The sequence below is a fragment of the Gorilla gorilla genome, chromosome 1 (assembly GCF_029281585.2).
Source record: "Gorilla gorilla gorilla isolate KB3781 chromosome 1, NHGRI_mGorGor1-v2.1_pri, whole genome shotgun sequence".
NCBI classification, from domain to species: domain Eukaryota; kingdom Metazoa; phylum Chordata; class Mammalia; order Primates; family Hominidae; genus Gorilla; species Gorilla gorilla.
In genome coordinates, this window is record NC_073224.2 from 15,833,069 (window position 1) to 15,844,485 (window position 11,417).

The following is an 11,417-nucleotide window of genomic DNA, read 5'->3' on the forward strand; positions in this document are numbered from 1 at the left end:
CAAACCTGCATCCCCCAGGGAGAGTGGTGGTGACTCTCAATGCCCACCCCACCCTTGACCTGGGGGCAGCAAGAACATAGGGCTCGCCAGGTGCAGTGGCTCAAGCCTGTAATCCCAGCACTTTGGGAGGCCGAGGCAGGCAGATCACGAGGTCAGGAGATCAAGACCATCCTGGCTAACATGGTGAAACCCCGTCTCTACTAAAACTACAAAAATTAGCCAGGCGTGGTGGCGGGCGCCTGTAGTCCCAGCTACTCGGGAGGCTGAGGCAGGAGAATGGCGTGAACCCGGGAGGCTGGGCTTCCAGTGAGCAGAGATCACGCCACTGCACTCAGCCTGGGCGACAGAGCAAGACTCCGTCTCAAAAAGAAATAAAAAAACATAGGGCTCTTCCTGTCCCCAGGAGCATTTTCTCCTGATCATCCCCCCATCTTTGCCACAGCCCTCCTACCTGTCCTCTCCCCATCCCAATTTCTGTCCCTTCCTCATTCCATTGCCCTGCCCACGCCTTCCCATGGTCCTCACTGTCTCCCAATGCCGCCACTGCACTGGCCGTACTTTACGACCACACTTTGGAGGAAGTGGACCCTCCTCTCCAGCACCAGGGTCTTCTTCTGGGCCAGCTGCAGGGCGTGGCGGGTGTCCTCTGAGCTCCCTGGCTGCGGGGCCTCCAGCTGGAGGAGCATGTCTCGCAGCTGGACCTGTGTGGGTCCACACTCCTGCAGAAAACTGCACACTTCCACACTGTGTGCCAGCTGCACGGCCTTCTCCCTCTTCAGGGCCTTCAGCTGCCCCCACCTGGGCAGAGGGTACAAGGTTGTCTCCACAACAGGGACACCTCCCCATCCATCCTGGAGCCTTGGCCAGAGCCTCACATGACAGAAGCTGCCAGACTGGCTGTCCGTTGCCCTTTCCCTGTGCCTCGGACATGTCCAGCCTCTCCACCTGGCATGGCGGGAGGCCAGTGAGTCAGGCCCGGGCTGGGCACTGTGTCTGCCTGCCTCACCACCTGCACTCCTGCCTCATTCTCACCTCTGGCTCAGTTCCTCATGCTGTCGTTGGATTTGTGTGGAGTTCCCAGGATATCTCTGCCTCAGTTGCTCAGCAGAGCTGCTGACCTCAGCCCAGAGGCCCTTTCCCACAGCCAGGGCAGTGAGGAAGTTCTAGGGAAAAGGAGGACCCAGCCCTCTTGGGGGACTTTTTCTCTTCCCACACTCCCCTCTAGCCTATGACGGACCTGAGTGGTGCTCTCTGCTACAGGGATGCCCACGCTGCCTGCCCCTGGAAAGACAGCCATCCGAGTCCTTAAGGGCCAGGAGGCCCTCGAAATTCAGGCCAGCTCTCTGCTCCCCTCCCCCAGACAGGACAGTAGTTAAATTGGAAAACTGAGTCACAGCAGCGGACCACAGGGAGGCAGGGGCAAGGCAAGGAGGAAGTGCCAAGCTCCCAGGGCTGTACCTCATATTTGAGCTGCATGACCTCCAGGGTGTCAGCCTGGGGCTGCACCCTTTGGAACAGCGCTGTCTGCTTCTCCAGCCACAACTGGAGCTCCCCACAGGAACTGCAGAAACCGAACAGGGCCATGGCCTCCTCTAACCGGGCCCTGCGGAGCTGGGGAGAGGTGGCCCAAGGCTGGGGTGAGGGTCAGGACCCCCGACAGGGCTCTCAGAGCGGGTCAAAGGGGTGCTCCTCCCCATCCCAGCCCACCAGCAGAGCCCAGGGTCAGGGCCAGAGGGGGTCCCTGCCTCACTGCTGGGCCCCACATCCTCTCTCAGAGCCCTCTTGGCATCACCTGGAGGGAGATGGCAAGGGCTTAGGGTAGGGTAAAGGGCACTGGCAGTGTGCTCCTGTCTGGCCTTGCCCTGCTGAAACCTCTCAGTGCCAGCCCTGCTCTAAGGTGAAATCCACGCCGCTCCCTCTGCCTGCTCCACCCCCACCTGCCTCTCTAGTCTCTCCTCTGGCCATGGCCTCCCCAGCGTCTGTGCTGCAGCCACCCGGGCCGTCGCTTCCTCCGCTGGGTCCCCTTCCTACCTTTGCACAGGTCCTGGCCAGCACCCCTGGGTTTACCTGCTTTCTGTTTCTCATTCAAGCCTCAGCTTAAAAGTCCTTCCCTCCAAGGTGCCTTCCCTGACCTCCAGCCTGACCTGGGCTACCTTCTCATGTGATCCCATCACACCTGCATCTAATGAGTTGTCTGACATCTTCTCAGCCATGATAAAAGCTCCTTGATGACAGGGAACATGTCAGTCACTGCCTTGTCCCCTGGGATCACTGCACACGAGCTGCTGGCACAGGGTAAGGACCTGTGCCATCCCTACAGAAAAATACATGAATTAGCCTAGTGTGGTGGCATGTTCCTGTAGTCCCAGCTACTTGGGAGGCTGAGGTGGGAGGATCACTTGAGCCCAGGGAGGCTGAGACTGCAGTGAGTCATGATCAGGTCTCTGCACTCCAGCCTGGGTGACAGAGTGAGACCCTGTCTCAAAACAACAAAAAAGTAGCAGCTAACATCAACTGACCTTTTATACCAGGTGCCTATTGATATCATAGTTTAATTTCTTAGAACTGTTTCTTATTTCACTTACCAACTCTGTCTTCAGTTACTCCCAGATTTTTACTGTGTGTGTACAGATGACCTTTTGTTTAGATTGAATTGTCTCCCCAGAAGTAAGATTACTGTGAGTCATGGTGAATGGACATTCTCATTACCCTTGATGTAAATTGACAGGGTTTTGGGTGCCTCCCAGCTATAATCTTAGCACTTTGGGAGGCTAAGAGAGGAGGATTGCTTGAGGCCAAGAGTTGGAGGAGGCAGTATGGCAGTATGGTGAGACCCTATCTCCATTATTTTAAAAAATTGACAAGCTTTACCCGGGAAGGCTTATACACAATTTAAACACCCCTCATAGTATAAGAAAGTGCCCATTTCACTGCACCTTTGCCAGCACAGGGTATTATAATTTAGTAAGTCATTTTTTGTTTGATTATTTTAAATAGATAAAAGACCTCATATTACTTTACTTGTCACATTTCAACATCTTTCCTTAGCTTATTAGCTCTATCTCTTTTCTGTCTGTAAATGGTTGTTGTTGTTTTGTTCTTTGAGACAGGGTCTTGCTCTGTCACCAGGCTGGACTGTAGTGGCATAATCATGCCTCGCTGCAGCCTTGACCTCCCAGGCTCAAACTTCAGCATTCCGAGTAGCTGGGCCTACAAGTGTGCACCACCACTCCCAGCTAACCTTTTTCTTTTTTTGGATAGAGACAGGGTCTCACTGTGTTGTCCAGACCGGTCTCTAGCTCCTGGCCTTAAGCAATCCTCCTGCATTAGCTTCTCAAATTGCTGGAATTTCAGGCATGAGCCACCATGCCTGGCCTGGGCTAGTCCTGTATTCTCTAGAGTTCTCTTTACTTTGTGCTAGCCAATCTCTCATTATGCTGTTCACCTGTTATAATGAATAATTCTCTGTATTAAATTTTACCACTTTAAACTTTTGAGTGGTTTATGCTTCCTGATTGGACTCTGACTAATATGTTAGGAAGGGTCCCAGGAGATAAACCCACACAGATGGGATTTGGGCATAGGTTTGGTTTCCCAGGGGGCAGTGCTGAGCTCTTTGCCAGTGGGAAATGGGATGCTGGTGATTTCCAGGAAGTGACCTCACAATGACTCAAGCTACCACTTACTGTTGATTGTGACGAAATGCCAGCTGAGGCACATGCCTTGGGAGCTAAGTGGTTGCTGCCCTTGACCACTATGAAGACTGGTGTGGGAAGGGTCGCTTTGGATGCACTTGAGCAGGGGTCCCCAACCCCTGAGCCATGGAGCCATAAGGAGCCACACAGCAGGAGGTGAGTGGTGTTGAGTGAGGGAGTGAGGGAAGCTTCGTCTGTATTTACAGCCACTCCCCTTTGCTCACATTCCCGCCTGAGCTCCACCTTCTCAGATCAGCAGCAGCATTAGATTGTCATAGGAGAACGCACCCTGTTGTGAACCGTGCATGTGAGGGATCTAGGTTGCGCTGTCCTTATGAGAATCTAATACCTATTGATCTGTCGCTTTCTCCCATCACGCTCAGGTGGGACCATCCAGTTGCAGGAAAACAAGCTTAACACACCCACTGATTCTACATTATGGTGAGTTCTATAATTATTTTATTATATATTACAGTGTAATAATGGAAGTGAAGTGCCTAATAAATGTAAATGTGCTTAAATCTTTTGGCCCAGCTCCTACCTCCCGGCAGCCTCTCCAGGCCCAGAACTCTCTCCAGTCAGCCTCTACAGACCAAGCTCATGACTCACAATGGCCTATTTAGGCCCATACCCTACCTCACGGCAGTCTCCGCAGATGAGCCTACTGCCTCACAACAGCCTCCACAGGCACAGCTCCATCGTTACAATGGCGTCTTTAGACCCAGCTCCTGCCTCCCAGCCTTCTCTCCAGGCCCTGAACTTTCTCCGTAAGTTCAGGTAGCTGGGACTGTAGGTATACATGATGATACTTGGCTAATTTTTGAATTGTTTTGTAGACATGGGGGTCTCACTTTGTTGGCCAGGCTGGTGTCAAACTAATGGCCTCAAGTGACCCTTCCACCCCTGCCTCCCATCCTAGAGGTATGTGTCACCACAAGGAGCACTTGTTCAATTTTCTAAAGAAAAAATTTCTAAAGTAAGGCTGTGGGATGATGGCAGGAAGATAAAAGAAAAACAGAAGAATAAGTTAAAATGACTTATTCACACATATTCTTTTGACAGCAAGAAGAACTTTTAGTATATACATTCCTTACAAACAAACCAAAGGCAGATAAACAATGTTGTATAGGAACTTCAACACACACTGTACAATATTCCCACTTTGCTGACATAAGTTATGGAAATTTCGTGGTTTACTTGAGTGTCGCTACCAGTATTTTGCTTCTCTGATGATTTTTATCAACTTCCTCATCTGTTAACTTCTCTCCAAGGTATGTCATGTCACGACATACTGCCGCTGCACGAACATGGCCAGCGTCTTCCTATTAAACATGTAGAATGCTTTCCTAATTTCTCTTTTTACTCTCTGTCTTTGTGTTTTGCATTTTCCTTACTTTTATTGTCAGAAACTCCAGAAAGTCAGTCGTACTAATTTATCACGATTTGCTTTATTAATTTATACTTTGCTTATATGGAATTTTGCCCAACAGACCTCATTACAATTTCTAACCTGTTTTATTTTGTTTTTTTTTTTCTGAGACAGGGTCTCCCTCTGTTGTCCAAGGCTGGAGGGTAGTAGTGCTATCACAGCTGACTGCAGCCTCAACCTTCCAGGCTGAAGCGATCCTCCCATCTCAACCTCCCACGTGGCTGAGACTACAGGTGCTTGCCACTATGCCCAACTAATATTTGGAATTTTCGTATACGTGGATTCCAGAGGGGTGACAGCGAAACGTGAGTAAGCATGGATTTTGGTATGTGCAGAGATGGGGGGCTGGAACTAATTCTGTATACTGAGGGACGGCGACTGCATATGTTTTTACAATTACACTGTAGGATACATACTGTTGCATAGCCTTGAAAATAATAATTTTTAATTGAGTGGAATAATAATAATAATATTGCTAAAAGTAGCAGCTGGCCAGGTGTGGTGGCTCACACTGGTAATCGCAACACTTTGGGAGGCTGAGGCAGGAGGATGGCTTGAGGCCAAGAGTTTGCGATAGGCCTTGGAAACAAAGGGGGAGTCACCATCCCTACAGAAAAATACATGAATTAGCCTAGTGTGGTGGCATGTTCCTGTAGTCCCAGCTACTTGGGAGGCTGAGGTGGGAGGATCACTTGAGCCCAGGGAGGCTGAGACTGCAGTGAGTCATGATCAGGTCTCTGCACTCCAGCCTGGGTGACAGAGTGAGACCCTGTCTCAAAACAACAAAAAAGTAGCAGCTAACATCAACTGACCTTTTATACCAGGTGCCTATTGATATCATAGTTTAATTTCTTAGAACTGTTTCTTATTTCACTTACCAACTCTGTCTTCAGTTACTCCCAGATTTTTACTGTGTGTGTACAGATGACCTTTTGTTTAGATTGAATTGTCTCCCCAGAAGTAAGATTACTGTGAGTCATGGTGAATGGACATTCTCATTACCCTTGATGTAAATTGACAGGGTTTTGGGTGCCTCCCAGCTATAATCTTAGCACTTTGGGAGGCTAAGAGAGGAGGATTGCTTGAGGCCAAGAGTTGGAGGAGGCAGTATGGCAGTATGGTGAGACCCTATCTCCATTATTTTAAAAAATTGACAAGCTTTACCCGGGAAGGCTTATACACAATTTAAACACCCCTCATAGTATAAGAAAGTGCCCATTTCACTGCACCTTTGCCAGCACAGGGTATTATAATTTAGTAAGTCATTTTTTGTTTGATTATTTTAAATAGATAAAAGACCTCATATTACTTTACTTGTCACATTTCAACATCTTTCCTTAGCTTATTAGCTCTATCTCTTTTCTGTCTGTAAATGGTTGTTGTTGTTTTGTTCTTTGAGACAGGGTCTTGCTCTGTCACCAGGCTGGACTGTAGTGGCATAATCATGCCTCGCTGCAGCCTTGACCTCCCAGGCTCAAACTTCAGCATTCCGAGTAGCTGGGCCTACAAGTGTGCACCACCACTCCCAGCTAACCTTTTTCTTTTTTTGGATAGAGACAGGGTCTCACTGTGTTGTCCAGACCGGTCTCTAGCTCCTGGCCTTAAGCAATCCTCCTGCATTAGCTTCTCAAATTGCTGGAATTTCAGGCATGAGCCACCATGCCTGGCCTGGGCTAGTCCTGTATTCTCTAGAGTTCTCTTTACTTTGTGCTAGCCAATCTCTCATTATGCTGTTCACCTGTTATAATGAATAATTCTCTGTATTAAATTTTACCACTTTAAACTTTTGAGTGGTTTATGCTTCCTGATTGGACTCTGACTAATATGTTAGGAAGGTTCCCAGGAGATAAACCCACACAGATGGGATTTGGGCATAGGTTTGGTTTCCCAGGGGGCAGTGCTGAGCTCTTTGCCAGTGGGAAATGGGATGCTGGTGATTTCCAGGAAGTGACCTCACAATGACTCAAGCTACCACTTACTGTTGATTGTGACGAAATGCCAGCTGAGGCACATGCCTTGGGAGCTAAGTGGTTGCTGCCCTTGACCACTATGAAGACTGGTGTGGGAAGGGTCGCTTTGGATGCACTTGAGCAGGGGTCCCCAACCCCTGAGCCATGGAGCCATAAGGAGCCACACAGCAGGAGGTGAGTGGTGTTGAGTGAGGGAGCGAGGGAAGCTTCGTCTGTATTTACAGCCACTCCCCTTTGCTCACATTCCCGCCTGAGCTCCACCTTCTCAGATCAGCAGCAGCATTAGATTCTCATAGGAGAACGCACCCGGTTGTGAACCATGCATGTGAGGGATCTAGGTTGCGCTGTCCTTATGAGAATCTAATACCTATTGATCTGTCACTTTCTCCCATCACGCTCAGGTGGGACCATCCAGTTGCAGGAAAACAAGCTTAACACGCCCACTGATTCTACATTATGGTGAGTTCTATAATTATTTTATTATATATTACAGTGTAATAATGGAAGTGAAGTGCCTAATAAATGGAAATGTGCTTAAATCTTTTGGCCCAGCTCCTACCTCCCGGCAGCCTCTCCAGGCCCAGAACTCTCTCCAGTCAGCCTCTACAGACCAAGCTCATGACTCCCAATGGCCTATTTAGGCCCATACCCTACCTCACGGCAGTCTCCGCAGATGAGCCTACTGCCTCACAACAGCCTCCACAGGCACAGCTCCTCCTGCCTCCCAGTGGCCTCTTTCGGCCCAGCCCAGCTCATGCCTCCCGGCGGCCTTCCCAGGCCCCGCTTTTGACTTTCGGTGGCCTCTGCAGGCCTCGACAAGGCCCGGCCTCCTGCCTCCCGAAGACCTGCACAGGCCCAGCCTCTGCCTCACAACGGACTCTCCACGCCCAGCTAGCTCTCGCCTCACTGCGGCCTCCCGAGTCCAAAGCTCCTGCCTCTCGGCCACTTCGGCAGGCCCAGCTCCTGCCTGCCAGTGGCCTCTTCAGGCCCGTGGGGCTCATTCCTCACAACAGCCTTTCCAGGCCCAGTTTTTCCCTTGCGGCGGCCTCTCCGGGCAGAGAACATCCTCAAGTCGGCCTCTCCAGACCCACTTGCACCCTCCGGGCGTCCTCTCCAGGCCGAGCTCCTCTTCCTGGCTGCATCTCCAGGCCCGACTCCTGCCTCTCAACGACCTCTTTGGACTCATTGGCTACCCATCTCCTGGCGGCCTTGGTCGGCCAACAGCTTCCTCAAGCCAAGCTCCCCAGGCCCAGGTCAGGCCTCACGGTGGCCTCTCCAGGATGAACTCGTGCCCTCCGATGGCATCTGCAGGCCCCAAATGGTCTCCGGTCGGTGGGCTCCTCCACGCCAAGCTTGGGCCTCCCGGCGACCTCTGCAGGCCCAAGTTGTCCTGAAGTCGGCATCTCCCGGCCCTGCCTCCCAGCAAGTAAGCAAGCTCTTTTGGCTCAACTCCTGCCCAGCTCCCAACCGCCTTTGTAGGCCCCGAACTTTCTCCAGCCAAGTTCTTTGGGCCTCATTCCAGCCGCCTGGTGGCCTGTACGGGCCCGGCACTGGTTGGAGAACAGCCTCTGCAGGCCCCGCTCTTGCCTCCCAGGGGCCTCTCCAGGCCCACCTCTTGCCCCCACGGTGGCCTCCCGGGGCCAAGTCCCTGCCTTCCTCCCAGCAGCCCGCGTGCGGCCCAGCTCCTCCCTCACGGTGGCCTGTTGATGCCCAACTCATGCCTCTGGCACCCTGCCCAGAGGCATGAGCCCCTGCCTCACACCGGCCCCTCCCACGCTGAGAGAGGTCAGCGTGAGCCCTTGCCTCACACCGGCCCCTCCCACGCTGAGAGAGGTCAGCGTGAGCCCTTGCCTCACACCGGCCCCTCCCACGCTGAGAGAGGTCAGTGTGAGTCCCTTGCCTCACACCGGCCCCTCCCACGCTGAGAGAGGTCAGCGTGAGCCCTTGCCTCACACCGGCCCCTCCCACGCTGAGAGAGGTCAGCGTGAGCCCTTGCCTCACACCGGCCCCTCCCACGCTGAGAGAGGTCAGCGTGAGCCCTTGCCTCACACCGGCCCCTCCCACGCTGAGAGAGGTCAGCGTGAGCCCTTGCCTCACACCGGCCCCTCCCACGCTGAGAGAGGTCAGCCTGAGCCCCTTGCCTCACACCGGCCCCTCCCAGGCTGACAGAGGTCAGCCTGAGCCCCTTGCCCCACACCGGCCCCTCCCACGCTGACAGAGGTCAGCCTGAGCCCCTTGCCTCACACCGGCCCCTCCCAGGCTGACAGAGGTCAGCCTGAGCCCCTTGCCCCACACCGGCCCCTCCCACACTGACAGAGGTCAGCCTGAGCCCCTTGCCCCACTCCGGCCCCTCCCAGGCTGACAGAGGTCAGCCTGAGCCCCTAGCCTCACACCGGCCCCTCCCAGGCTGACAGAGGTCAGCCTGAGCCCCTAGCCTCACACCGGCCCCTCCCAGGCTGACAGAGGTCAGCCTGAGCCCCTAGCCTCACACCGGCCCCTCCCAGGCTGACAGAGGTCAGTGGGAGCCCCTTGCCTCACACCGGCCCCTCCCAGGCTGACAGAGGTCAGCGGGAGCCCCTTGCCTCACACCGGCCCCTCCCACGCTGAGAGAGGTCAGTGTGAGCCCTTGCCTCACACCAGCCCCTCCCACGCTGAGAGACGTCAGTGTGAGCCCTTGCCTCACACCGGCCCCTCCCACGCTGACAGAGGTCAACCTGAGCCCCTTGCCTCACACCGTCCCCTCCCACGCTGAGAGAGGTCAGCGGGAGCCCCTTGCCTCACACCAGCCCCTCCCACGCTGAGAGAGGTCAGTGTGAGCCCTTGCCTCACACCGGCCCCTCCCACACTGAGAGAGGTCAGCGTGAGCCCCTTGCCTCACACCGGCCCCTCCCACGCTGAGAGAGGTCATTGTGAGCCCTTGCCTCACACCGGCCCCTCCCACGCTGAGAGAGGTCAGCGTGAGCCCCTTGCCTCACACCGGCCCCTCCCACGCTGACAGAGGTCAACCTGAGCCCCTTGCCTCACACCGGCCCCTCCCATGCTGAGAGAGGTCAGCGGGAGCCCCTTGCCTCACACCAGCCCCTCCCACGCTGAGAGAGGTCAGTGTGAGCCCTTGCCTCACACCGGCCCCTCCCACGCTGAGAGAGGTCAGCGTGAGCCCCTTGCCTCACACCGGCCCCTCCCACGCTGAGAGAGGTCAGTGTGAGCCCTTGCCTCACACCGGCCCCTCCCACGCTGAGAGAGGTCAGCGTGAGCCCCTTGCCTCACACCGGCCCCTCCCACGCTGAGAGAGGTCAGTGTGAGCCCTTGCCTCACACCGGCCCCTCCCACGCTGAGAGAGGTCAGTGTGAGCCCCTGCCTCAACAGGCCACCATGAGGGAGGAGCAGGGTCGCACGCGGCCTGTTGGGAGGCAGGCAGGGACTTGGGCCTGGGCGGTCGCGGTGGGGCGAGAGCTGGGCCTGGAGACACCCCTGGGAGGCAACAGTGGGGCCTGCAGACGTTCTTCTCCAGCCGGAGCTGGGACTGTTCAGGCTACTGGAGGCGGGATGTGGGCCTGAGCCCTTGGTTGCAGAAACTTCGGGGTCTACAAACGCCGGCGGGAGCTGAGCCAAAAGAGCTTGTTTGCTGGGAGGCTGGATCTGGGCTGGGAGATGCAGCCAGGAGGAACACCTGTGCCTGCAGAGGCCGCCATGCGGGAGGCAGAGGCCGGGCCTCCTCAAGTCGGCCTCTCCAGACCCACTTGCAGCCTCCCGGCGTCCTCTCCGGGCCCAGCTCTTCCTCCCGGCTGCGTCTCCAGGCCCAACTCTGGCCTCCCAACAACGTCTTTGGACTCAGCTCCTGCCCAGCTCCCAGCGGCCCTGGTAGGCCCACAACTTCCCGAAGCCAAGCTCCCCAGGCCTAGCTCAGGCCTCACGGTGGCCTCTCCAGGCTCAGGTCCTGCCCTCCGATGGCATCTGCAGGCCCTAAACGGCCTCCGGTCGGTGGGCTCCTCTAGGCCCAGCTTGGGCCTCCCGGCGGCCTCTGCAGGCCCAAATCGTCCTGAAGTCGGCCTGGAATTGGGCCTGGAAGAGCAGCAAGTCGGCCTCCCCGGGCCCAGCTCCATCCTCTCGGCGGCCTCTCCAGGTGCAAAACTTCCTCGAGTCAGCCTCTCCAGGCCCACCTCCTCCTGCCTCCCAGTGGCCTCTTTCAGCCCAGCCCAGCTCATGGCTCTCGGCGGCCTTCCCAGGCCCCGCTTTTGACTTTTGGCGGCGTCTTCAGGCCCAGAACTTGACCTCCAGTGGGCCTTTGCAGGCCCAGCCTCCTGCCTCTCGAAGGCCTGCACG

At 55.0% G+C, this 11,417-nt stretch overlaps 1 pseudogene; it reads left to right on the plus strand.

The window, feature by feature from the left end:
• Positions 1-4,116: 4,116 nt before the first annotated feature.
• Positions 4,117-10,799, plus strand: LOC134756420 (uncharacterized; annotated as a pseudogene).
• Positions 10,800-11,417: the final 618 nt, after the last annotated feature.